We start from the raw sequence: 27,815 nt of genomic DNA on the forward strand, positions 1-27,815 counted from the left end.
GATGAGACGCCCAGTGTGGGAGATACAATCGGTGCCTATGTAGTAACTCTGTATGGTGACAGATGGTAACTTGCTGTGGTGATCCTTCTGAAGTGTACAGATACATGGAATCTCTGTGTTGTACACCAGGAACTAACACAGTGTTTCAGGTCAATTACACTCCAAAAACACACAAACAAACGACCACCTAGAAAGAGATCAGGTTTGTGGTTACAAGCGGTGGGTGGGGCAAGGGAGGAGGGATATTGGAGGAAGGTGGTCAAAAGGCACAGACTCCCAGGTATAAGATAAGTAAGTACTAGGGACATAATGTTCAACATGATGACTGCAGTAACTCTGCTCTATGATACAGAGGAATGTAAAGAGTGTTGATCCTAAGAATTCTCATCACAAAGAATGTGTTTTTTGTTTCTTTTATTTAACATCTGTATGATTTGATGGATGTTCACTAAAATTATTATGGTAGTCATTTCATGATGTAAGTTAGTTAAGTCAGGATGCTGTAAACCTTAAATTTATAGTGTGTATGTCAATTACATCCCAATAAAATTGAGAGAAAAAAATGAAAGAATAGGAGATTTTAAAAAGAACTGATAGGGAGAGGGTATAGCTCAGTGGTGATAGGGAGAGGGTAGAGCTCAGTGGTAGAGTGCATGCCCAGCGTGCACAAGGTCCTGGGTTCAACCTCCAGTACCTCCATTTAAAAATAAGTAAATAAGTCTAATTACTCCCCCCAAATAAAACAAATCAATAAAAATTTTAAAAATTTAAAAAAGAAGTGATACATTGGCCACTAAATGTATGCAAGAATCAACCTTATTAATAAACAAAATAAGAAAAAGAATGGGTGAGGACAACTGACTGCAAATAAAATTCTCAGAGAATTTTGCTATGAAGGTGAGCAAGGAAAGTGAGTGACAGCCACATGAGAATAAATAAGGTTATAAAGAAAGATCCGCCTCCAGTTGCCCAGACAGCTATAGACAGGCCGAATTCTCCCTCAGAGCCATCATCCCTGCACTCTCCTTTCTCATGACCCAGTTCTCCACGTGATCATCACACCAAACTACTCCCATCATTAACCTCTTTTCCCTTCCTGTTTTATTTCCCCCGTGACAATTATCGATGCCTGAAAGGACAACATTTATTCATTCACTTAACTACTGTCTGTCTCTCCCACTGGAATGTAAACTCCAGGGCCATTTTTTTCCTCATAGTCATTACTGTGAACTAGAATTGTAAATGAGACATAGTACGTCCAGCAAGTATTTCTGCAATTAATGCAGAAACAGACGCTTATGTGGCTGTATACATACGTGCACACATACACATGTCCACTGAGGAATCAAGTGAGTTTGATTTATTTGCTAGAAAAATAAAATCACATAAAATATTCCTTTCTGCTCAGGTCATGTGGCATAGAGGCAAAATAGCAGTAAACGAATCAAAATTTGCCAAGGCTTTCTTTTTATTGCCATCAAGTGTCTACTAAGGGAATTTTTTCCATATCCGTATCTGTGGTTTTCTTTCAGCCGCATGTCCAACACCCCTGGCAGTTAAGGTCTTACCTAGGTTCTAAAAAGTACACTTTATAGTGGAATACATTCTTACTGATGCTGTTACTATTCAGTGTTTCCACTGCCTTTCATTCTGTAAAGAAACAATGAACATACTCTAAGCAGAGACAAACAGGATGGACCACCCAGGAGGTAATCAACAGAGAAACACGATTGTAAGTAACAGGTAGTGTCAACAAATTAAACCTGAAGGGAACTTCATAGAAGTAAATTGTTTCTTGCTAGATTTTCAAACACTTATGCTGGTACCTAACATGCTCACAGGAAAAATGGAATCCAATTTCAAACTCTGTGAACAGGAGGAGATGTCCAACTACACGGGAATGAAAAATATACACCTACCCGCTTTAGAAAATATGGAGACCCGACGCAGAAGCTCTGGGAATGCAAGGCTGACTAGGACATTTCTCTGGTCTGCGGAACTAACAGTTTAATGAGAGGAACAGAATTTTTCAATAGAATAGTTTCATGTTTTATGGTTAAGTGACAAGAGGTTTATTAGCCCATCACAAGGGTTCAGGAAGCCCTGCCTAATTTAAATCTTGGAGAATGAGTCAGAGCATAAAAGCATGAAAAGTGAAGTTTCTACTCTAAGACTATGAGATACCTCAAGGACATATAACAAAAAACATTAAAGAATATATGATAGCCAAGACATGGAAACAACCTAAATGTCCATTGACGGAGGACTGGATAAAGAAGCTGTGGTATATTTATACAATGAAATACTACTCAGCCATAAAAAAGAAGAAAATAATGCCATTTGCAGTAACATGGATGGATCTGGAGATTGTTATTCTACGTGAAGTAAGCCAGAAAAGAGAAAGGCAAATATCGTATGATAGCACTTGTATGTGGAATCTAAAAGAAAAAGAAGACACTAATGAACTCATCTACAAAACAGAAAGTCTCACAGACATTGTAAACAATCTTACAGTTTTACAGTGGGAAAGGGAGTGGGAAGGGATAAATGTGGGAGTTCGAGATTTGCAAATATTAACTACTACAGATAAAAATAGATGAACAACAATGTCTTCTGTATAACACAGGGAATTATATTCAATACCTTATAATAATCTTTAATGAAAAAGAATATTCGTATCTATATGCAAGACTGGGACATTACGCTATACACCAGAAATTGACACATTGTAACTGACCATACTTCCAATTTTTAAAAAAAAAAAACTGTTTAAGGGCAAACAAATTTTAAAAAGAAAAACAAAGAAAAACAAAAATTATAGAGGAGACATCAGAACGTGTAATAAATTAGTTCCAGAGGGCAAAAATCATAGGAAATCATTGGAAGAGTTCAGATGTGCTTGTAAATGTGGCCATGGGTGTTACAGGTAACTTCCTGTGTGTGTTAAGTATCAAATTCAAAGTTCATACCTTTGCTTTATCTCTCATTGATCCTTTGCCCACGATAGACATGTTAGCACCTGTTCCTTCCTGTAGCCTCTTCAAGGAGTTTCCTCTTGGTCAAAGCAGTTTCTCCACAAAATTGAACTAGGAAACAAAATCGATACAATGTTTTAAAGTAGAGAAAAGGAATAATTTATACCAAGCATAACTGACAGGTTATGGGTTTTCAGACTTTACCCATTAAGAGAGAGATGCCATTCACATGCCACACACACAAACACAAAGAGACACACACACGGAACCATCTCAGACCTCTAAGCTCAGACCCACTTTTTAAAAGATGCTTCTTCCTAAAGGAATGCCCAAGTAATATGCTAAACACATCACTGACTTGTATCATCACAGGGAGGAGCACTATAGATCACAAAGTTTCCAAAGGCTTTTTCTCTTCAACCAGATCACTGAAAACTAAAAACAGCTCTAACATGCCTATGCACCTCCAAAATTGCAAAAGTGAGTATTTTAAATGTATTTTTAAAGTAAAATTTAATATTCATGTTTGATAAGCATTGTGTCCCTAACAATGTATCTTCCAAATTTCATGATTGGGAATAAAGAGATTTGACTCTTCTTTAATCTCACATTGTCTGTGTTAAAGAGTTGTTTAAAGGATCAGCAAATAAAAGATATGAACACATACAGAAAAGTTTAAAATGCTAGAGACAACATATATACGAAACAGTATCCTAAATGGAAAATTCTGGGGGGTGTTATTTAGTTTGTTTATTCATCCTGAAATATGGTTACAGACAGGTGAACTAAGAGCAGTTATCACAGTACGTTGCCAGCTACCAAAAGGAACATTACCACACCAAGTGACTCAGGTCATCACTCACGGATTAATTTTTAAAATACGAAAAGGCACCAAAAAACTATGTTGGGCATATGAAACAAAGATGAATAAAATTAAGGAACTGCCTTCTAAATCAGAGCTACTCTTTTTTTTTTTTTAAATCCGTGATCCCACAGTAAGAAATAAACCACAAGTTAATGGTGAAAGACTAAATGCTTTTCCTCTAAATCCAGGATAAAGTCAAGGATGTCTGTTCTCATCACATATATTCAGTGCAGTAGGGGAGTAGGCACTGTCTTATCTATAGGAAAATGAGATAAATGGAATAGTATGAAGTTCAGAAAGACCACATTTAAACAGTCAAGCAATTTTCAACAAAACGGCTGGAGCAGTCCAATTTGAAAAGTCAAATCTTTTTAAATAGTAGTGGAACAGCTGGATATTCATATGCAAAAACAAAACAAACACACAAAAAACTTTTGTATCCTTCCTCACATTTAGGCAACCTTTATTCTGAGATCTACCACAGACCTAAACATAAAAGCTAAAATTATGAAGATTCTAGGAGGAAAGCACACACAAACACCTTTGCAGATTTGAGATGGTAAAGGTTACTTAACTAGGAAGCAAAGAGCTGTTCCAAAATCCATTAAGAAATTAAATATATAAGCCACAGACTGGGAGAAAATACTCCACATGCACTTATCTGGAAAATGGCTAGTATCCAGAATCTATTAAAAACTCCATCAAATCAATAATTACACCCACTCCCAACCAGAACTGCTCAAACTAAAGCCCCAATGTTGATGAGGTTGTGGAACTGCTGGAGGAAGGACTGCTGACAGTTTACAGTGATACAGTGACTTCAGGAAGAAGACTGGCAGTTATTTTTGATGTTAAATGTAGAGTCCCACTATGGCCCAGTAATTCTACACATAAGTAGTTAACCAAGAGAAATAAAAGCATATGTTCCCAATGCCTTGCACAAGAAGTACATGACATTTTATTCACAATTACCAGTAAACTGGAAATAAATCAATGTTTATCCAAGGAAAAAGACAAAGTTTATACAAAAAGAGAAAGGGATTAGTTACTGATTGACACAACAGGGGGAGGGTATGGCACAGTGACAGAGCACATGCTTAGCTTAGCATGCATGAGGTCCTGGGTTCAATCCCCAGTACCTCCATTAAAAAAAAGAATGATTGACACTACAGCATGGATTATTTCATAGACATTATATTGAGCAAAAGAAACAGAAACAAAATAGTTTATCATGTTAGACTTTCCATTAATATAAAATCTTAGCGACAAAGATACTATATGATGTTGGAATTCATAAGAGTGGTTGCTTGTTGAGAATAGAAGGCTGGGGTTGGACTGGCTGGAAAGTGGCATGAAGGAAACGTGGGGTGAAGGAGTTATTCTATATTTGGTTGAAAGGATAGGTATGTTTTAGTCAAAACTCATCAAGATGCACATTAAGACCTGTGCATTTTACTGTATGGGAATAGTACTTTAATTAAGAATGGGGGAAAAATTAAAATGTTGAAAACCTATACAAATATTTAAAAATAATATCATAATGAAATGTCCTACAAGTAAGTACTAGTCCCAGGCAGTTGGGCAAAGGAATCTCACTAAACTTCCAAGAAACAAATCATTTCATTCTATGCAGAGGCTGGAGGGGGTCTTCCAGAGGATATGACTACTGGTTGACCCAAGAACTGGGCCCAGGCAATGGGAGACTCCTCACCCCTACCCTGTCCTTGGAATTTATGTTCTACCCACTGTTCCCATGCTAGAAGCCACCTCAAAGACACAGCCTGGAGACAGCACGGTGCTGTTGGGACTCTCTGGATGGTGTACATGACTGAGCCCCGTTAAGCCCTCTCTATAAACTCTTTTAAGACTCTGGTGGGCATGTGTGGAGATCTACTTGCCTTGTCACTGCCAAGACAAGCCTTGTGTGTAGCGTGCTTTACACATTAAACCTGCCACCTATCAATCTGGTGTGATCTGACTCCTCCTTCACCTTCTGTTTACAGGGAGCAGTTTTGAATTTCATCCAGGGAACCCCCAAGATTGCAAATCAACAGAAAACTACTCCAGAGAAAGAAATGCAATACTAACCCCCTACTCCCTTAGCAGGCTGAACCAGAAAAGGAAATTTATAGACCAAATCCACCCATGAAACAAAACCCAATCCACAAAACAGTAGCATAACCAAGACCTGCTGTATACACAAAAAAATGCATGATGATTGAACTGTGTTTACCACAGGTACCTCGGTAGTTTAAGATTTATAACCTCTAACTGTAATTCACCTATTGACAGTGGAGGAAAAAAGGTTAATAGTTTATTTGAACAGAAAATATAATTTGATACAATTCAAATTCAATCATTGTAAAAACTCACATAATCTGAAAAATGAAGGAAATTTCCTTAAATGGATAGAAAGTTTTGACTCAAAACCAGTAAGAATAGTGTACTTAATAGTAAAATAAATATCAAAAACAAGGTGAAGACACACATTCTTGATGTTCTATTTGACACTGAAAACTCAAACCACTGAACAAGAGAAGATAAATGTTATAAATATCAGAAAGTAAGAATAATATCCATAGTTTATATAATTATGTATATATAAAGCTTAAAGTGATTCCAGGAAAATTATTAGAATTAGTGAAAGAGCTTAGCAAAGTGTTTTACAGAAAGTCAACATAAAAAATCAATTGTATTTTGTATACCAGCAACATATAACTAACTAGTAAAGATTTTTCTTAAAAATAGATACCATTTACCAGAAAAAATTTACTAAGAATAAATTTAATTATCGGTGATAAAAACTTTTACAAATATACAAAATACATTAATAAAACCATAAAATAGATATAAATAAATTGACACTAATGAATTTATCTACAAAACAGAAACAGACTCAGACATAGTGAACAAACATGGTTATGGCAGGGAGGGAATGGGAAGAAATAAACTGGGAGTTGGAGATTTGCAAATATTAACTACTATATGTAAAATAGATAAACAACAAGCTCATACTGTAGAGCACAGGAAACTATATTCAATACCTTGTAATAACCTATAATGAAAAAGAATATGAAAACCAGTATATGTATGTATAAGTATGACTGAACCATTATGGTGTATACCAGAAACTGACACATTGTAACTGACTATACTTCAATAAAAATAATTTAAATAATTAAAAAATTTAAAAATAGATTGAAAGATCATATTCATGAAGAGGAAGTCTCAATGCTGTATAGATTTCAAGTATTTTCAATTCATCTGTAGATTTAACACAATTCTAATTTCAATCACAATAATATTTGAATCAATTTGCCAACTGGCTCTAAAAATGTATGAAAAGGTGAAAGCCTGAAAACAGTCAAAACATTTAGATGCAGAAGAGTATCTCGAGGGCTATTCCAATCACATACAAAGATTCATTAACAAGCTGTATTAATGACAATAGTGTGATACTTGCAGCCCTGGGGCACAGACAGAAAACAGAGCCATGAAACCCAGACTCCAGAAACAGATCCCGCTTATGTTTAAGTGATGCGTGATACGGGGGTGTTAGAGATCACTGAGGCAGAATGACACCCACTAAGGGGGGCCACATCCTAACACCAGGATCAGTACATATCTTACTCTGCAAAAGGAACTTTGCAAATGTGATTAAATTAGAAACTCTGAGATGAGGATTGTACCCTAGATGATCCAGGTGTGCCAAACGTCCTTAAAAACTAAATGAGGAAGTAGAACCAGAGGTTAGAGTGATGCCGTTTCTGGTTTCGAGGATGTAAGGGAGTCATGGGCCAAAGAATTAGGGCAGCTTCTGGAGGCTTGAAGAGTCAGGAAACAGTTTCTCCCCCTTAGACCCTCTAAAAGGAATGCAGCCGGACTAATACATGAATTTTAGGCTCTGAGGACCATTTCAGACTTCTGACCTCCATAACTGTAAGATGACACACCTGCTGTGTTTTAAGCCAGTAAGTCTGTGGTAACTGACAGCAACAACAGGAAGCGAGTATACTAAGGAAAGAAGGAACTGTCTAATACAGAGCCTGATTGGCGCGCCACAGTAAGAAAAATGAAACTGCTTCCTACGGCATAACAAAAAATACATACAGATGGATTCTCGACTCAGGTCTGAAAGGCAAAAGTATAGAGATTCTAAGAGAAAAGTGTAAGAAAATGATGCCTAAGAGTTCTAAAGCAAAACATAAAATACGTTAACAGTAACATAAAAATTTGATGTAAATTAAGAATATCTGTTCATTAAAATACAGCACAAAGAAGGCAAAAACATAAATCACAAGTTGGCGACTACATAATATACTAACAATAAAGCACGAGTTTACAAAACACAAGTATAAAACTGTAAGGGGCTATACTTATAATAAATAAACAAGTTTCTTTCGTATAGCACAGGAAACTATATTCAATATCTTATAGTAACCTATGGTGAAAAAGAATATGAAAAAGAATATACGTGTGTATATGTATGACTGGACACTATGCTGTACACCAGAAACTGACACAACATTGTAAACTGACTATACTTCAATTAAAACACATAAACAACAAATTTATACTGTGTAGCACAGGGAACTATAGTCAATATCCTGTAGTAACCTATAATAAAAAAGAATATGAAAAGGAACAGATGTATATATATGCATGACATTACGCTGTACACCGAAATATTATGCAATATTGTAAACTGGCTGTACTTCAATAAAAAAAAAATTGAAACTGCAAGGAAAAGACAAATAACAGATACAGTCATGAAGAAGGAATTAGAACAGTGAAAGAAAAAAGTATGAACCTTGAAACCTCATTAGAATTTAAACAAAAAAATTGAGGAGGGCGTGGCTCAGGGGTAGAGTTCATGCTCAGCATGCACAAGGTCCTCACTTCAATCCCCAGTACCTCCATTAAAAAAAACAAAGAAATAAATAAGCAAGCAAACCTAACATTCCCCAATAAATAAATAAAATAAATTGTACTAAAATAAAATACCAAAGAATTTAAAGAAAAATTAAACTAGGACCAAATGGGGTATCATTTTATACACACTATGATGATAGAAATAAAGAAGTCAGAAACCAAACACTGGCCAGAATGTGGAAACATGGGGACTCATACCCTGTTCGTAGGACTGTGAGTAGATACAACCCTGCTAGCATCGTCCTGCAAATCTGTAAAGGCACTTAACCTACGCCTCAGGGCACCCATTCCCAGGGATACTCTCTAGAGACGTCTTCGCACGTGTACAAGAATGTCTCGCTGCTCGTTTGGACAAAAAGAACCGGGGAACCCATCAAGACTGGTGTACTGTCACCTGGACACCACACCGACACGTGTCCACATCTCGGACAGGTGCCCCCTGTCTGTCAGTGATAGAAAGTTGCACGAGATGTAGAAGGCGAGCCTGGACTGCAGCCCATAGCTCCTGGCAGGTCTCAGCGGTCACACACGGCTGCATCACTGCCCTCTACTGCCCTCTACTGCCCTCTACACGAGCTCCATGCTGTGGCCACCACCACCCCACACCACCCCACAGGCCCCGACCCCAGGCCCTGGCAGGTGTCAGGCTCAGGTCTCACCTCTGCGGGTGGCAACCTTCCTAAGGTCCCTTTCCCTGTGTCCCACAGTCAGGTTCATCCTGAATTATACATTATAACCATTGTGTAGAGAGTGGATTCTATTTTCAAAACTATGCCTGATACAAAGGCGTAAGTAACCTATCACATATCCATAGTGGACTATCTACAGCAGGGAACAGAACTTACCCACAACTCTCTGAAATCGCATTAACAAATCCTAGAAAGAAAACCTTGAGTGAAAAACTCAAACTCCAGCCATGTGACACTTTTCACAAAACTCAACAACAAGCAACATTAAATATTTTACTTATGATTATATGCATGAGTGGTAAATCTAACCTCAAATAACAAGTGTAATAATAAACACCAAAGTCAAGATTTTGGTAACCTCTGAAAATGGATGAGTGTTCATTTTCTTTTCTTAACACTCTGCTTGAAAATCATACATATAATTTGACTACACTGAATTTTATGTAACTTTTAAAAGAAATCAAATAGAACAATCCAGTGGAACAAAATGTGACTAACTTCCCTCATACTCTGTTACAGAACTTCCTTGTGCCCTTACTGGTCATAGTAACACTTTAAATTCAAAAATACCAAAGCACTCAGAGTGATGCCTCCCCTGGGATGCTTATGACCATCCCTGGCTGAGGACAGGCTGCTGACAAAATACAGACATGCTCTCTACCCCCAGAAGTCCCTGTTCTCTGCCATGATTATGTGACACATCTTCCAACACTTCTCTTTCAGTACAACAGCTTTATGTTTAACCAATGACCAATTTGAAACCGAACTGTCCTGAAGCTGTAAGACAGACATCCCCTTTGTTTTACAAACTCTATTTCTTGAAACAGAATATACAAACATCCAACAGAATGAAGAACCCTGTATAATCAGGGGTTTAATTTCACAAATTAACAGAAAATATCTTTGGCGACTAACGTGAATTATGTAACATTTTTAAGCAAACACTTCTTTTAATGTGTCTTTAAAACTGGCAAACGTACAACCTACCATTATCTATCTAGATATAATACAGAAAAAGTTAAATGAAAATCTGACAGTCCTGGTTTGAGTGGAACCAGTGGGAACTTAAGAAATGTTTATATCAAGTACTCTGTGCTCTGCCCAGGGTTCAGTGCTTGTCTACTTGTACCAGAAAAAAAAAAAGACCAACAGATGGGTACCCCTGGCACCAAGAATGTTGTACACCATCATTCACTAAAATAAATCAGAGCTTACTAGACAATTAGCATGTTTAGGGGTAGAAAATTAACAAGCTGGGTATGGAACAGTAGAATTTTTGTCATGGCAGATAATGAGGAAGTTACCAATAACTAAGGTGATATCAGAAGAACTCAGGAACCAACATATACACAGAGCAAAACTCTCACTGGCCTGAGATGGAATAATATGAGCTTCAAGAGGGTGAAAATTGTAATGTACTGAAACCCTTCAAATAGATTTTAATCCAAAAGTACATCAAGATAGTTTAAAATAAATCAATTTACCAACTTTGACAAATGACAAGAAGGCAATACCTTATCTTAAAAACTGTTATACATTAAGTGAAAGAATGAAACATTTATTCTACCAAATTATAGAGAAGTAGAAGCAATTATTTATAATGTAATACTAGCTAATAAATAAAAATCATTGACAGATTAAACAAATTATCACTTTGCATCCCCCTGTGAATTAACAGATTCAGACGCTGGGTATCACAGCTGCTGACATCACAAAATCCATGAGCCACACCACAACACTACGCAGGGGGTACTGTCCTGCCAAAGGGCTTACACCGGAGTCAGGCGACATCTCTGAGTCCAGCTGCCCACTCTGCCCATCTTCACCTGTCGCCCACGGTGGTAATAACGCTAGGGTTTGCTGTGGTGATTCGATGTATGACACGAGGAATTGTGCTTTCCCGTGCCCACTGCACACTGATCACAATTCTCATCCAGGTTCTGGACGAATGAAATCTCAGGAAATCAAGAAGCCTCTAGGTAGGTGCAGGGGGTGAATTCTGCTGGGAACACACTGCGTAGACAGCATCAAATCACCCTCCTGGACACCAAGGACACTCTCTGGTCACATCCAAGCACACATTTCCTAAAGTCATGTTTCCTGCAGGGTTGTTTTTGTTTGGTTTTGTTTTGTTTGCCCCTGGGTGTGTGGAAGGGGACTCTGCAGGACCTGAGGCTCCCTGGTTCATTCCCCTCAGGTCAAACTCAGTGGGTCTGGGGTTTGGCTCCTGACACCCCCCTGCAGAACTCACCCAAATGGCATTTACTGCATACAGTAACCCCATAAAGGTCCATAAAATCCCATTCTTGAGAATGATTTGATGAACACCGCCTGGAAATAGTAACTTCCAGGAAATGAAACATCCCCAAACAAGTGATCAGTTTCCAGTGTGTTCTCTGAGCTGACATCAGAAAGTACGGTCACGACTGAGTCAAAACATTACACACACACAAAAATAAAAATAAAAATAAAAAATAAGTAAAAATTTAAAAAATATTACACAAAGCAACTTTACAAGATTCTGAAGTTTCCTATAAAGCTGGCATGGTAAGAACTAATGTATGTTATTTTATTTCCCCTCTGGCCTCTACCCATGAGAAAAATAGGTATTTTGTGCAGATCAAAACTGCCTACCTGATAAGGGGTATAAAGGAATTCTCTGTACTTTCTGCTTAATTTTACTGTGAATCTAAAAAAAAAAAAGCTGCTCTAAAAACCAAAGCTTATTAATTAAAACAATTACTACCTGATTCAAGGGAATATAGTATTTCACTGTGATTCTACCTCTCCTATTACCTGTTTTCCTAAAACCTTTTTTCTCCAGAATAGATATGAATTTATAAGTGACCTTTATCTTACCCTTTTCTGACTCTAATTTATAGACAAAAGTGAAAAATGCACTGAACAATGAAAGGACAAGGAAATCATTTACTCTCCACTGAAGAAAAAGAAATTCTACTTTTAGGGTCAATTAGCAGTTAATCTGTAAGGCACAGGAACACTGGATAAGGACAAATGAAGAGTGTCCACTGTCCTATGCCTAGTTTTCATGCAGGTGTTAATTTAGAAAAAACCACCTTGGACCATCAGGCAGATTAATTTTTAAAGGGCTGATGGCAAGATTTGGAGATGTGAAGTTTCTACATGAATGGATAAGCTTCAGGAAATTTCCCACAAGTAAAATGGCCCCCAACTAACCTTTCAATAGACATTAAATATCAGTAAGTCTGAGGTTATATCATCTGACAAATACCTGGAATTCAGATAGTCTAGGTATCTGGTTAAGGGCAGATCCACAGTTTTTAAAGCTGAAAGTAAGACGGATATTGTTTCATTTTTTAAAAAAGGAAAATGAATACCCTGATAAGGACCCAAGTCTGAAGACACGACCAGCTAACTTCTGCATGGAAGCGGACGGAGACAGGAAGTCCATTCTAAATTCATTTCAACAACATGCCTGACACGCCTCAATTCTAGGCCACATAGCCCAGTTCTCCCCAAGGTACCCCAGCTACCACCGAGGATGAAAAGAGAAAGAAATGGAACAATTGTATTTACAGGACTCTTTCTGCCAGGAGAGAAGTGGGCTAACTATACAACTGTCTATTAAGAGCACTACTAAATTCCTACCCACAAAACAGCAAAGATACAATATGAATACAAGGAAACATATGTATCTGGTAGCTATAGTACATGTGGGTATCGTGGTGGGGAGGATGGGTACCTGTTAAGGTCAGCAGAAACAGAATCAAGTCACTAAGGTTCAAATTCAAAAGAAGACATGAGAAAACACTTCTGTTCCACCATCTGAAAATTCTGATTTGATCTCCACCCCCTCCCTCCGCCCCCAAAAGCAAAGAAAGCTGTGCATACAGACCACGACACTAAAGGGAATGATACACTAGTTAGACTTCCTCACATCCACTTCTTTTGTTTCGCAGTTTTCAACGGTAAGTCCACTAACTCTCATTAAATGCCTCATGAATTAATCATTGAGCCTGCTGTCCCCAAAAGAAGTCCAATTAGCAGATCTGAGAAAATGATCAATCTGTAACTTTTTTTTTCCATTTTAAAGACATGATCACTTAAATGATGCTTCTGGAAAATATGTTGAAGTAAACGATTTAAAAAGACTTAACTGCATTTTTAATCTTTTTGAACATCCTTAATCATTGATGAACAATTAATTCTCAATATTCCTATTATTTTATATAATTACCTTTATTTTTTAATAGAGGTGAGTTTAATTTTTTAATTGGCTTTCATTTTTAAGTTTAATTTCCACTTTATTCATTCAGTAACCAAGAATGTAGTAAAGCAAGATTGCACTTTCCTTTCCATATCCTCCACAAAACCAACTTGTTCCTTGAGAAAGTTTCATTGTTTTACGTGTTCAATAGTTTGATTATAAACCTTTCCTTCATTGCCTGGTATACAGAACAGAAAAAACCCCTGACACTTTGTTGTTGCAAACAGTAATTCATCAAAGCATTTCAATAAGCCTAATGCCTATGTCAACTAAATCTCAAAAAAGTAAGCATTTCTGTTAATGCTGAAGGGCTGAGGAAGAGAAAGGTGTTACTTTTAGTTTTGCTATAGGTAAGTTCATAACTACCCAAGCTACAAAACTGCACTGTAGTCAATTTGATGAGATGAAGCAGTTCACTACTGAGGCATTAATTTAAAAATCTGCAGCTGTTTTTGAAAAGGCATATATAGATTGCTACAGATACCGTGAGCACCTTTGAGCAGTTAGATGGCATTATTTCAAGATAATGGAGTAATTTAGTTAATACGTCTGTCATATTAAAGTTTGTGTGTGTGTGTGTGTGTGTGTTTAAACAACCTTTCAAAGGAACGCAAAAAACATTTATGTTCCCCTGGGAATGAAATCTCTTTTAACAATACAGGTACACAAAAGAAAATGCACTTTGTAAAAACAGCTGATCAATTGCGGAGTGACCCCAGGAAACAGATCTCCCAGGGCCCCCATTCACCACACTTCAAATTGATAAGCACTTTAGCCTCTTCCCTATTCACAAACACAAATGAACCCGCATCATTTCATCTAGGTTTCTCCAAAGGCTTTTCATAGGAAAACTGTAGTTAGACTAAAGAATATCAAATCACTAGGAAGGAAGAAAAAAACAAAAGACAGAAAAATAAGAAGGAAAAGGAAAAGAAATGCTGATTTATAGCGAAGACGCTCTTAAAACACTACATTTATCACCGTTCACTCCAAACTGATCTCCCTTCCCTCTGCAGAGTGAAAATAACCCTTTCACTGTTAGGTTCCTCCGTCAGTGACCCTGACGGGCCACATCTCCACTGCCCTTAGACCTCCCAGCTTTGGTCTCGCCGACTTCAGACGTGGAGGGCGGGGAGGCAGCATCTGCCACCCGGAAACCGGGCTCTGTCCGCAGCTCTGGAGCATCTTCAGGGACAGTTTCCGCAAAGGAGACAGGGGTCCTCCCCCACCTTCGCTTCCCGAACCCCGCCGCGGTTAAGAGGGGACCAGCGGTCTGCCCAGCTCAGAGGGCCAGTCCTACCTTCAGCCAAAAGGCGCAGCGGTGCTCAAATGATGGATCCTGGCTCTTTCTCTGCCATCAGCTGCGGCAAGTATTTCTCCTCTTCCACAGCGCGGACCTCAGACCTTCTCCAGCCAGGCACTGGGTTCCCGCGCTCGGACGCAGGTCGCCGGGCAGCCCCCTTGCCGCCCTCCGCCGCCAGGGTCTTGGCGCCCTCTCCGGCCCCGCACCGCGCGCCTGCCTCCGCTGTCGGGCTGCGCGCCCAGCCCCACCGGCAGCTCCAGCCGCCGTCCCTCGTTTGCGCTCAGGCCGGCTCACACCAGCAGCCCGGACTGGAGGCATAGGATCGGAGCGCGTCCTGCCTCCGCCCGCCGCTCACTGGCGAAGGTGCTGTGAGAGGCGGGCCCCCGCGGACACTGCGGGCCCTCATTGGACCGCACCACACGTCGTACCTCCTGAGTGGCAGGAGGCAGCCGCAGAGGGGAGGGGAGCGGAAGGTGAGGGTGCTTTCTTCTTGCAGGCCAAGCCCTCCCCAGCTATTAGGAGGAGCCCTCTGTGTCTTCTGCTGAGGTGCAGAGCGGGGAGAGAGAGGGAAAGGCACGGGTTAAACAGAGAGGCTGGGGGCCAAGACGGCAGGGGAGATGGTGGTGAGGAGAGAGGGCTGAGGGGATGGGAAAGCACCCCGGAAAGCCTCAGGAAGGTAGATGGGACTCTACCTGCGTCCCTAAGGCACAGGTGTCTCCTCTCCCTCCTGCAGCGCAGACGCACTCCAGTGTGCAGGAATCAGCGGAGCACCCGGTCTGGAAATATAATAAAGACGGCATGTGATCCGCGGCTGGTATTTCCAATGAGCCTGACCTACATCTCAGGGCCACAGTAGAAAGTTCATTGACAAACAAATAAAGCGGCTCCCGGGCTGTGTTGTACAGCGACATGCCTCCAGTGTGCAATCACTGGGGCATGGACTAAGTTCTGGTTTCCCTCCCTCCATCCTTTCTCCCCCAATCCCTGTATACGGGAGGGGTTCTCAGAGGGGCTGAATTTTATAACTAAAAAGCAACACAATCAATTAAGCACAGTTTGTGAAGGAATTGGGAGAGCATGTGGAAGAAGGAAGAGACTAGGGTACACAGGTGACTACAGTGCTGGCTGATTTCCCCCTTTCTCTTATTTGAGAGGTGACAGTCTCTCTCACCAGGTGCTGGTGCTGGGCCACTTCGCATCTCTCCAGCCTCTTATCTAAAGGAGAGTTAAGCCCGCCAGGTATCACCAGCACTGCCCATCCTTTTACAAATCAGGCTTGAAAATGCACACAGCCTGCACACTTCGTATTTTACAAAACAATCTTTCTACTGTCTCCTTTCACAGTCATTTTCCAATCGCCCCTCCCCCACCATTTTTGTTTGTGGGAGAATGGGGGCTAACTTTGGCACTAATAAAGCATGCTGGAACTTTCCCAAGTTCTCTTCATTGTATTCACATTTTTCCTCATTTATTTTTCTAGTTAAGGTTGGGAGATGATCTTTTACTCATATAATGTTTTAAAAATGTAACATGCCTTCACATCCATGATCTCAATTTGTCCTTAAAGAAGCGCTCAGAAACACTTCGCACAAGTGTGACTTCTTTTGTTTTATAGTTGTGAAAACTAAGACAGAGACAGAAGCTCAATGACCCAGAGGGAACAAGTATGACCTCATTTGGCACTCACCATGTTCACCCACCCAGAAGCAGTGTCTGCCCCACGTGGCCATTGGGAAGGGGTTATGTCACTTACCAATGTGATAGGAATGTTAAAAGTTCATGAAATAAGCTGTGAGAACAGTGACTCATTGATAATTTTGGTTTTTTGACTGTAGAGGAAAAAAACACATTTCTTCAGGAACTTTCATTCATCAAGAGTTTTGCTGTGTAAAAATATACCACTTTAACATGATCTGTGTTCCCTAAAATTTAGTTGTCACCCAAGGCCTATCAGAGTATCTCATGATATAGTGATATAGGGGTGGCCAAAATGTGTGAAGGTGGTCAGAAGATACGAGCTTCTAGTTATAAAACAGATAAGTCCTAGGGGATGTAATGGGTATTGCCTGGTGACTATAGTTAATAAACTGTACTGCATATTTAAAAGTCGGTAAGAGATTAGATCTTAAAAGTTCTCATCACCCCCCCCCCCAAAAAAAACCCTTAGCATTAAGCTAGTTAATGTTAAAGTTGAGATTCAAATTCAGGTCTTTTAGGTACCATTTATCTCCAGCTTGCACTGCTTTGGCCTACCCTTTTTGCACGTTAAATATTTAATCTATTTATGCATGTATGCCATGTTTACTGAATATTGAAAAGAGGCCAGGGAGAAACTGGAGAGACGATGGTGAATGAGCCACAAGCATCCACTCCCCATCATCGTAGAGACGATCTAATGGGGAAAGACAAAACCAAACACACAGGAGAACAGGTCATTGCTGGCCACAATAAAGGCCAAGAGGGAACAAAGCAAGGAGTTAAGAGAATAGGGGAAGGCCTCACGTGAACTGTGGTAAGATACTTCTCCGCATGCATCAGGGCTTTCATTCGCCAGTCAGGAAATGCTGCAGCAAACTCAATAGTCCCCATTAACCAGACCCAAAATACAACGGCTGGATAGTTAATACAGAAAGTACCTTTGAATGAACTACTCAGATTAGACTGGCTAATGCTACTTAAGACAGCACTGACACACACTAAACACTGCTAGATGGAAGGGCTGATCCGTGAGGATTTTTTTTAAAGCTTCTATCATATCTATAACTGTCTACCCAGTTACTTGCTGAACGAGTAAGTATGAAAATTTAACCATATTTCTCTCACATACTCACACGTAATTACTTTCTTGGGTAGGGTATGGAGAGAAGACTTTAACACTCTGTGAGATACTAGCTCAGAAAAATAAAAATAAAAATAAAAAAACAATATGGGGTCAGGTTTTCATGGGCGATGGTTTGAGTCTTTATACTGAGAATGAAACAACCAACTTCGAGAAAACAGCGTTGGGGGGAAGTGCCCTTTTTCATGCACCCGTTGCGGTGAATGTCATGATTAGGAAAGTTTGTAGCAGGGCCAGTATAGTAATATACAGTTTTTTTCGTGTGACAGGCTCTTTGGAGAGGTGGGACTGGCTGGCAGTTAAGTATCAGGGGTAATAGTCATGTTGTTAGGACTAGTAAGGGCGCTGATAGGGAGTCTGAAAAAAATACAAGTGAGAAGTTGGTGCTGTTGTCGCTGTGTTGGTTGAGCAGGGAAAGGCCAATGAGGCTAACTAGTAGACTATGCATAGTGGAGTTAATTCAGATTATGCTGTTTTTTGACAGCCAAGTTAAGGGAATTAGTATGATGGAGGATAAAATGATTTTCAGCATTATAAGAGATTAAGATTTTGTACGTGATCTGTGCCATATGTATTTGAGATTATCACTAACAAGGCCAGACCCAGTGCGGCCTCGCATGCTGCCAACACTAGAAGAATGATAGGTATAATGCTCTTGGAAACCAGCCCCGAGGCCGTGAGGAAACCCAGCAGCCACACGGAGGCTGAGGCCCGGCCACCAACCCAGCTGAGCCCCGGGTGACAGCCCCTGTGAGCAAGGCCTCGGCCAAGGTCCCAGGCAGCGGAGAGGAGCCGGCCCCCTGGGCTGCCCACTCTGTGCAGTCCTGCAGGGACAAATGGGGATTGTTTTAAACCACTGCGTTTAGGGGTGGTTGGTTTCATGACAGCAGGTACCTGAATGCCACCTCGCTCTCACCCCCACCTGCCTCAGGTCCTCGGACTCCTCTCACCTTTACAGACTGGTGTTTGTGTCCCCCAAATTCACAGATTGATGTCCCCCTGTGGCAGATGCAAAGGCTGAGTGAGGTGTCAAGGGTGGCCCTACCTGGTTGATATGATGTCCTTACATGAGAGTCCCCAGAGCTGGCACCCCGCCACATTTGGACACAGCGAGGAGATGGCCAGCTGGCAGCCAGGAGGATTGTCATCACCAGAAAGCCACCTCGTCGGACTTCGCCTGGGCCTCCCACCCCCAGAACTGTAGGAAGACAAACTTCTGCTGTTCAGGACTCCTGGCCTGTGATCCTGGGTCGTGGCTGCCTCTCCGGCCTTGACGCCGCTGCACACCCTCTCCCTCCTGCCTGACACTCGATGCAGCTCCCTGCTCAGCACCTGTGCTCCTAACTCGGGGAGGGGCGGGAGGTGGGGCATCAGCAGGCCCCACCATTCCCCCCTCTCAAAGCCCCCGCCCTCCTCCACAGCAAGGCGCAGGCAGTGGCAGTGGCTTAGATGTCCCTGAGCAATGGTCAGACTGCTGCTCCCCTCCTCCCAGGTCTGCACAGGGCTTGGAACACACACTTGCTCAATTTTTAGAAAGGATGATGTTCTTGACCAGGAAGGTAAGGGCCCCCTCTGACCCAGGAGTTCTGCTCCCAGATGTAAAATAAACACCAGTGAAAGTCCAAACTCGTTCTGCTCGCCACATGACAGGCCAGTAAATTGGAGACAAGGTGTTGGGGCAAGGAATAGCGACTTTATCTGGAAAGCTGGCAGACCGAGAGGATGACTGACTAATGTCTCGGAGAACCATCCTACTTCAGTCAGAATACAGGCTCCTTTTACACAGAAAAACAGGGGAGGAGGTATGGTTGATTGGTGCAAACTTGTTGCTGCAGGCATTCTTTGTTCTCGCAGCTGTCCATGTGGGTCAGGCCATGGTGTCCCTGTAAACCTCCAACAAAACAAGGTTATTCTCTAGTTTGCAACTTGCCATCTCTACATAAGTGCAGAAGAGTTGACATCCTTAAAGGTCAGAACCCGGAGAATAGGCTCGCCTGTGTATTTCAGGTTAAAGGCAACATTATTTCACAGCAGTAGCAGAGCTGGCAAGACTCAGCCTAGAAAACAGGGCACAGGGTTAAAGCTAAAGGAACAGATCTAATATGGAGTCATATGTTTTCTTCTGTTACACTTATACACAGCTTAAAAGCACCCTTAATGCCAATTTAAAAGTGACAATTAAGTGGCAACATCAAGAAACTCAGAGCAGTGGTTTGGAAACGCCAAATGAAAATTAAGAGTTAGTGGTAGTCACACTGTGATCTATAGTTTTTCCATCTTACATATCAAAAGTGTTGACTGTCAATTTAATGACTGCATGACTCCTATCCAGTGGAATTAAAATTTTCAATGTAAATATGAAGTACTTTTTAAAGCAAAGCTCATTCTAAAATATAAAATCTATGACTAAGATATTAGTTTCTATTTTAAACAATCAGTTACATCCAAAGAGAATGATATTCTCTTCACTATAAATAACTGGCTTTCAAACCCTATGATGGTTTTCACCAACAGAACTCTGGCATGTCATCAAGAACATATGTTAAACTCATAACAAAAGTAAAGTTCTTAAAATAAACAAGTCTATACTGTATAGCACAGGGAAATATATTCAATACCTTGTAGTAGCTCATGGTGAAAACCAGTAAGAAAATGAATATATGTATATATTCATGTTTGACTGAAGAATTGTGCTGTACACCAGAGACTGACACAACACTGTAAACGGACTATACCTCTATTTAAAACAAATTGGAAAAAGATTCTTTCCAAAAATTTAGATAAAATGAATGCCTATAGGTGTCTTATTTTAACTCCTAAGTGTGACTGCCTATCCCTAAGGGTACGTATAATGTCCTTTGAGAAGTTTCTGCTTAACTGAGCGGAGTATTCTTGTAGTAGAGAATCTGACTCCACGTCGGATCTGTGCCTTTAGTTTTAACCACTGTGCCCTGTTTTCTAGGCTGAGTCTTACTCACTCTGCACCTTTTGTGAAAGTGTTGTCTTTAGCCTGAAATACACAGGAGAGCCTATTCTCGGGGCTCTGACCTTGAAGGATATTGACACTTATGCACTTAGACAAACAAGTTGCAGAATAAAAATAACATTTGTTTTGTTGGAGGTTTTACAGGGGCACCATGACCTGGCCCACGTGCATAGCTGCAAGAACAGAGAATTCCTGCAGCAAGAAGTTTGCACCAACCAACCACACCTCCTCCCCTATTTTTTTGTGTGTAAAAGGAGCCTGTATTCTGATTGGAGGAGGATGGTTCTCCAAGACATTATTCTGCCATCCTCTCGGTCTGCCAGCTTTCTGAATAAAGTCACTATTCCTTGCCCCAGCACCTCATCTCCTGATTTATTGGCCTGTGTGCGGCAAGCAGAATGAGTTTGGACTTGGTAACATTCTCACACTGCTACCACTGTTAATACCCAGACAGCCAGTACTGACGTTTAAACTCTAATAGGAAAATGTGGGATGTAAGTACACAGCACTACCTAGACACCATGGATGCATAAACAAGCAGCTAAGTTCATGAAACTACAAGTGATTATCCCTGGAGAGAGAAAGGAACAGGACTGGGGTAGGAGGTATTTAGCAGCATCTTTGGGATAAAAAAATGTGAGGCAAATATGGCAAAATAGCATTGTGTTAAACCCCGGTGTTGGTTACACACCTGGCATTATTTCATGAAATCTGCAAATCTACAGACACAAAGGCTCCCAGACCCAATCAACCCTGCCCCAGAATTGCTTATATGAAAACATTTACAGCATTATCAGTGAATTTAGTACAGTGGACTTCAGGCTCCGGATCTAGGCTTCTGGTTCAAATATGAGGTCCACTGTACAATGGTTGTACAATCTTTAGTAAGTTGCTTAGCATCTCAGTACCTTCTTTTCCCCATCAGTAAAATGGAGATGATAATAGGACTTACTCTGTAAGGTTATATTATGAGGACTGAACAGCTTGATACAGGTGAGGCACTTACAAAGGTAAATATTCTAATACAAACACTCAGAGACAAAGGGGTCACCTGATATGAACTAAAGAGATGTCCAGACTCTTTGCCAACCCCCAACTACAACACTGATGGTGTATTTATTTTCCCCATAAAGTGAAATAATCATTAGCCCTCTATTCACATCCCTTTAAATTTGAGTACTATTAGATGGAATTGTTTCCAGGCATGTTTTTGATCAGTGATACATGTGTGTATGTATATGTATTAATCTATTTAGTTTTCAAGTTCAGATGGCAGAACTTCAGCCCAGGGTGCGGGGGGGCTATTGAGTTATCCAAATCTAACTGGTCTCTGAGTTTCAGACACTTAGTAGTAAGGATGGTGAAAAAAAATTTTTTGTTTTTTTTTTTGTGGGGGTAATTAAGTTTACTTATTTATTTAATGGAGGTACTGGGGACTGAATGCAGGACCCTGTGCATGTTAAGTATGCACTCTACCACTGAGCTATACCCTTCCCCCAGGACGTGAGAATTTTAATTGAAAATATATCCAAATCTATTCAATTCCTGAGTTTGAATAGCAAAGGGTATGTGAATACTTGCACACGCACACATACATACACAGATCCACTTTTTAAAATCAACCCATCAAGAGTTCCTATGTAGGAAACTATTAACAGAAACCAATAAAGCTATACACTGGGCAGTATGGTACAATGCAAAGGATGGGAATGCAAAGGATGGGCCTGGACTCAGCAAAACGTGGCCATGAAGTAGTGCTGTGGTCCTGCCCAGCTCAAGACTCAAACACTGGCAGCACCAAATACAGGGCTTTGGTAGTGGAAGGGAATGGAGCAATCTGGGAGAAACAGCCAGATCTCCGGTACCACTCTGCATAAGGCGACTGCCCCTTCCTCATATAAAGTCTCTCAACGCGTGTCTCCTGTGCCCTCTCTGTGCTCAGGAAGCTACCCGAGGATATGACCCACACAAACGGAGTAAAGCTAAGACACACATGAGATACAGGAAACGGGAAATCAGGAAACCCATCACAGGACAGAGACATGGAATTCCCAGGACGATGGCTGTGTGACAGCCGCACGAGGCGAGGGCCAGTCGGACAGAATAGGGCTCCGGGGGCAGCTTCTTCAGGCTGGGTGAGGCTGACGGAGCCCCCGGTGTGCCTGAGCGTAGAGCTCTGGGCTTAGCTAGCAGTGAGCGCACAGGAACCCACACAAACCAAGTCACTGTATTAATGCAATGAAATAAAGATGCGGTACAGGGTGAGGATAACACATCATGTAGTCGGACAGTGCTGCCTAATCTTAATACTGTGAACGGTCCTGATCATAGTCATGTAAACGCTGAGTTACAAACGCTGGGAAAAGGGGAGCGGGAAGGGAAAGCGTAATGGCTGGGAAGCAGAAGAGCAAAGCTTTACACTGGGAATTAGAGAAATGTCTAAAATTAAAAAACAGTAAGAGCAATATAAACATCTTATTTGGAGATAATGACAACAAATAACGCAAATCAGCGCAAGGCCTTACTCTGGGGACAGGGAATCAGAGAAGGTCAAGGGAGTGGCATTTTTCATTTAGAAAAAGTATTTTTATACATCTACTCTGAACTCTGTGTATTTCAGAAATAACAGGGGGAAAAAAGCCCCACAAAATTCTAGCACAGCACCTGGTTCATAAAAATTCAGTGTTAAATCATTTCATTATTATAACGATAAGTCAGACAACAGCTTTTCGTATCACCATTACACTCATGCTACGGATAACAATGCCTCCTCTATTACAAATGCTACATCATCTTGTAAAAACATCCTAATTTACTATGCTTGGAATACTGGGCATGCTTAATGAATTTAAAAATCATAGAACATTTCAAATTTTTTACTTAAGAAAAGTATCTCATTTTATACAATTTACACACAACTTTTAATTTTAGTAACAGAAACAATGAAGTTATTTCAGTTCTTGATATTTAACAATAACACGACTTTAACTCCCCAAGACATGCGCTACAACCATACAGTCCTGTCAGCAGTATGAAGGTCTTGGCATTTTTCACACTACATTCCCACTTTAAATTAAGTCCTATTTACTAAAAAGAGAACAGGCGATGACAATGAACGAGCAGTTCATAAAAAAGGAATACAAACAGCCAATAACAACACCGATATATTAACCTCATTTGTAATGAAAGAAACACAAATTTAAAAAATAAGATACCATTTCCCACCTATATTGGCCAAGATAACATTTTAGAAAAAAGACAGTAGCTACACAAGGGCAGACAGTATGGGGGGTGGTAAGAGAGGGGCACACACAGCACACTAGCTGGCGGTGTGACGTGTACAGCCTTTTTAGAGAACAGTTTGGCAGTATTTATAAAAGCTCTAAATATGTTTAATCCTTTTGAACCAATTATTCCACTCTAGAAATCTACCTTAAGGACATAATTAAACATGTACTTCAAAATGTGGTTACAAAGATATTCAGTGCACCACTGTTTATAGTAAAAAGCACACTCATCATGCCTGACACAGAGGGAAGAATGCGTAAACCGGCACACCTTACCCGATGGCCGGCAGCGGCCTTCCCCCGGTATCACTCCCCAAACCCTGCCCTAGCTACCTCCTTACCAAAAATCTACTTCCCACAGAGGCCAAAAGTGTCCGCGTTCAACCTTTGCAATAACCTGATCTGAGTCAACAGAAACTTTGGGGACATCTTCTGGGGCTTCTTCAGGGGAAAAGGTCTTCCTCACTGAGAAAACTGAGATGTGAGAGGACAATCTTTCCTGCCTTTTTGATGCGATTTTTACGAAGATGTGAAGCCGTAAGTTACATCAGCACCTCTTGTGACCATGAAGGAGACAAGCATAAGGCAAAACCGATAAACTGAGACTGAGGCAAAAAAAATGTCCTTAATGACACCTCTGACCTATATGTTATGTGAGACAATACATGTCGTTGGTTCCTTAAGTCAATCATATATAAACAACTTTACCCCTGGTCAAAACCATCCTGATACTAACCGAACAACAAAACACTTTAGAGCCACTAAAAGCTATGCAACAGAATTTTATTTATGAACATTAGATGTACAGTTAAGAGAAAAAAATTTAAAAACAGCAAGTTCCCATTTTAAAAAACCCCAAAAAACAAAAAACAACTATATCAATATGGATTTTTTCTCAAGAAAAAGGTCTGGAAAGATACTCCAGGTTATAGGAATAATTACCTCTGAAACAGTTTTCTCTGAAAGGAAGGAATTCAGTTATTTCCTTTTAGCATATTTGCATTTTCTATTTTTTCCCTACATCGAACATGTATAACTTTAATAATCTGCCACTGATTTCTATGTTTTCAGTCGATACTATGGGACTTTCAGGACGGACAAGGGGTCAGTGTGAATTCTAGTGAGCTATCCTCACCTGGGAGGCTGCCCTTTTAATCAGAGAACTTTTCTTCTTTTTTAAACTGTTTTGTGAAGCCAATGATTTTTTTACTGTCTACAGAAGAATACTTTTCATTTTCCTTTGTTACTAAGAATATTACATCATGACTTTGTACAATTTCATATTGGAAGTACTGAGAAGTCTACAAGTGACAGATGCTGAAGAGGGTGTGGAGAAAAGGGAATCCTCCAGCAGTGTGGGTGGGAGGGTAGACTGGTGCAGCCACGATGGAGGACAGCATGGAGGTTCCTCAAAAACACGAAAACAAACCTACCACGTGATCCAGCAATCCCACTCCGGGGAACATATCCGGAGAAACAGAAAATGCAAAAAGACATGTGCACCCCAGTGGTCACAGCAGCACTCTTTACGACAGCCAAGACATGGAAACAACCCAGATGTCCATCAACAGATGCCTAGATAAAGAAGATGTGGTACATGTATACAATGGACCAGTACTCAGCCATAAAACAAGAATAAAATAATGCCACTTGCAGCAACACGGATGGACCTGAAGATTGTCATTCTAAGTGAAGTGGGCCGGAGAGAGGAAGAAAAATGCCGTATTATATCATTTCTATGAGGAATCAAAAAAACAGTAACAGTAACAATAAGGTCACAAATGGACTGATTTTCATTTTCATCTCTTCAATGTGTGTAAGCACACCTGACTGTCCTCCATGATCGTATTACCGTGTTCTGTTGATTCTCATTTTGTAGTTGGCTTTAGTCCCTTGATAACTATCTAAGTTTAAAAACCTAGTCTCTTCCTAGAAACGATAAGTAGTACATTTACGGAAACTAAAAAAAAAGTGCAGTACACTGTATATACGTATCTACATGCAATGTAACGTGTATGTGCGCTCGAACTGTAATAATTTTACCTAGCAAAACTGGAAAAGGAGGGGAAAATAAAAACAGACACACGGATCAAGGAAACAGAATAGAGTCCAGAGAGAAAACCCACAAACTTCTGCTCAAGTAATCTTCGACAAAGGAGGCAGGAACAACATACAGCGGAGGAAAGACAGTCTCTTCAGCAAATGACGCGGGGGAAACTGGACAGCTTGCATGGAAATCAATGAAGTTAGGAGACTCCCTCACACCGTGCACAGAAATACATTCAAAATCGCTTAAGGACCTAAACGTAAGACAAGACACTGCACGCCTCTCAGAAGAACACACAGGCAAAACATCTGACACACACGTCAGCAACGCTCTCCTCAGGCAGTGTACCCCAGCAAACAGACATGAACGCTCAAATACACAAACAAATGGGACCAAACTGAATTTATCAGCTTTCTGCACAGCAAAGGAAACTATAAGCAACACAAAAGGACAACCTACGAGAGGGGAGAAAATATTCGCAAAAGATGAGACTGACAAGGGGTTAATCTCAAGAATATATGAACAAATCACAAAATGAACCGAATGACCAAAAATCAACCCAATCCAGAAATGCTCACAACTAAACACGCCTTTCTCCAAGGAAGGCATACAAATGATCAACAGGCAGATGAAACAAATCCTCCGTATCACTCATTATCAGAGACATGCAAGTCCAAACTACAATGAGGTATCACCTCACACCACTCAGAAAGACCTTCATTCAAAAGTCCACAAGGGAGAAACGCTGGAGAGGCTGCGGAGGGAAAGGAAGCCGCCTACACCGCTGGTGGGGAAGGAGTTTGGTGCAGCCACTGTGGCAAACAGCAGACACTCTTCAAAAGCTTTGGATCTCTGGGGGGGTGGGGGGGGCAGGCCAACAAGCTCCCAAAGGCCCAGGCCTCGCCCGTTATTCCGCCCCAGTCCGCCTGTGCCCAGGACGGTCCAGGGCGGCCTCCGCTCCCAGGGTAGGTCCACCTACTGCGGGAAGGCCACGGCCTGAGGGCCAGCCCGGCGCCCTCCCGGCTCCTGGAGCTGTTCCCACTTCCCCAAACCCGCATATGAGCGGCGGCGAAGACGCGGGGTTCAGGGAATACTAAGGTGGCGGGGAGGGGGCACCGCAACCGGGGTGGCGGGCCCGGGACCCGCCTCAGGGTCCTGACGGGGCCGCGCGGTCTGGGCTTCACCTCCGCACCCCTCCCTCCCTGTGCGCCTCCCCAGCTGCACAGCCTCGGCCTTTCCCACCGGCTCCTCGACCCGCGCGCGCCCACCAGCGCCCCCTTACCTGCTCGGCGACGGCAGCAGAAGCGACAGCAAGCGGCGGCCCAGACCCCAGGCCGCGTTCCTCCTCCGGGAGCTGGTCCAGGAGCAGCCGGCTCCCGCCCAGCGTCCGCGCGCTCTGGGCGCGCTCCCGCGTCCGCGCCCCTCCTCCTCCTCCCGCCCCGCCCGCAGCGCGGACCCTCGGCTGGGGCTCCTGCACTAGGGTCGCTGCGACTGGGGCCGGGCTGCGGGGCGGCCGGGCAGCGGGCCCACCCCAGGGCTTGGGCCGGCCGGGTCCCCAACCCACCACCGACCAGGTCCAGGCCACACACCCCAGCCCCACTCCCCCTGCTCGCCGCCAGCCACCCAGTCACCGCCTCTCCACC

The 27,815-nt window shown here is 41.6% G+C and overlaps 1 protein-coding gene and 1 long non-coding RNA gene across 2 annotated transcripts in view; one reads left to right on the top strand and one right to left on the bottom strand.

Moving 5' to 3' along the window:
• On the bottom strand, positions 1–27,614 carry LOC140689416 (uncharacterized). Its single transcript, XR_012064342.1, has 5 exons — positions 27,455–27,614; positions 15,706–15,789; positions 15,011–15,551; positions 2,970–3,086; positions 1–187 (listed from the first exon to the last, which is right to left on the bottom strand). It is a non-coding gene; the product is annotated as an uncharacterized lncRNA (long non-coding RNA).
• Positions 1–27,815, top strand: part of LOC140689396 (uncharacterized) — a 198,027-nt gene that overhangs the window by 96,999 nt on the left and 73,213 nt on the right. The window lies entirely within an intron of this gene.

The sequence above is a fragment of the Vicugna pacos genome, chromosome 26 (genome assembly GCF_048564905.1).
Source record: "Vicugna pacos chromosome 26, VicPac4, whole genome shotgun sequence".
Lineage (NCBI taxonomy): Eukaryota > Metazoa > Chordata > Mammalia > Artiodactyla > Camelidae > Vicugna > Vicugna pacos.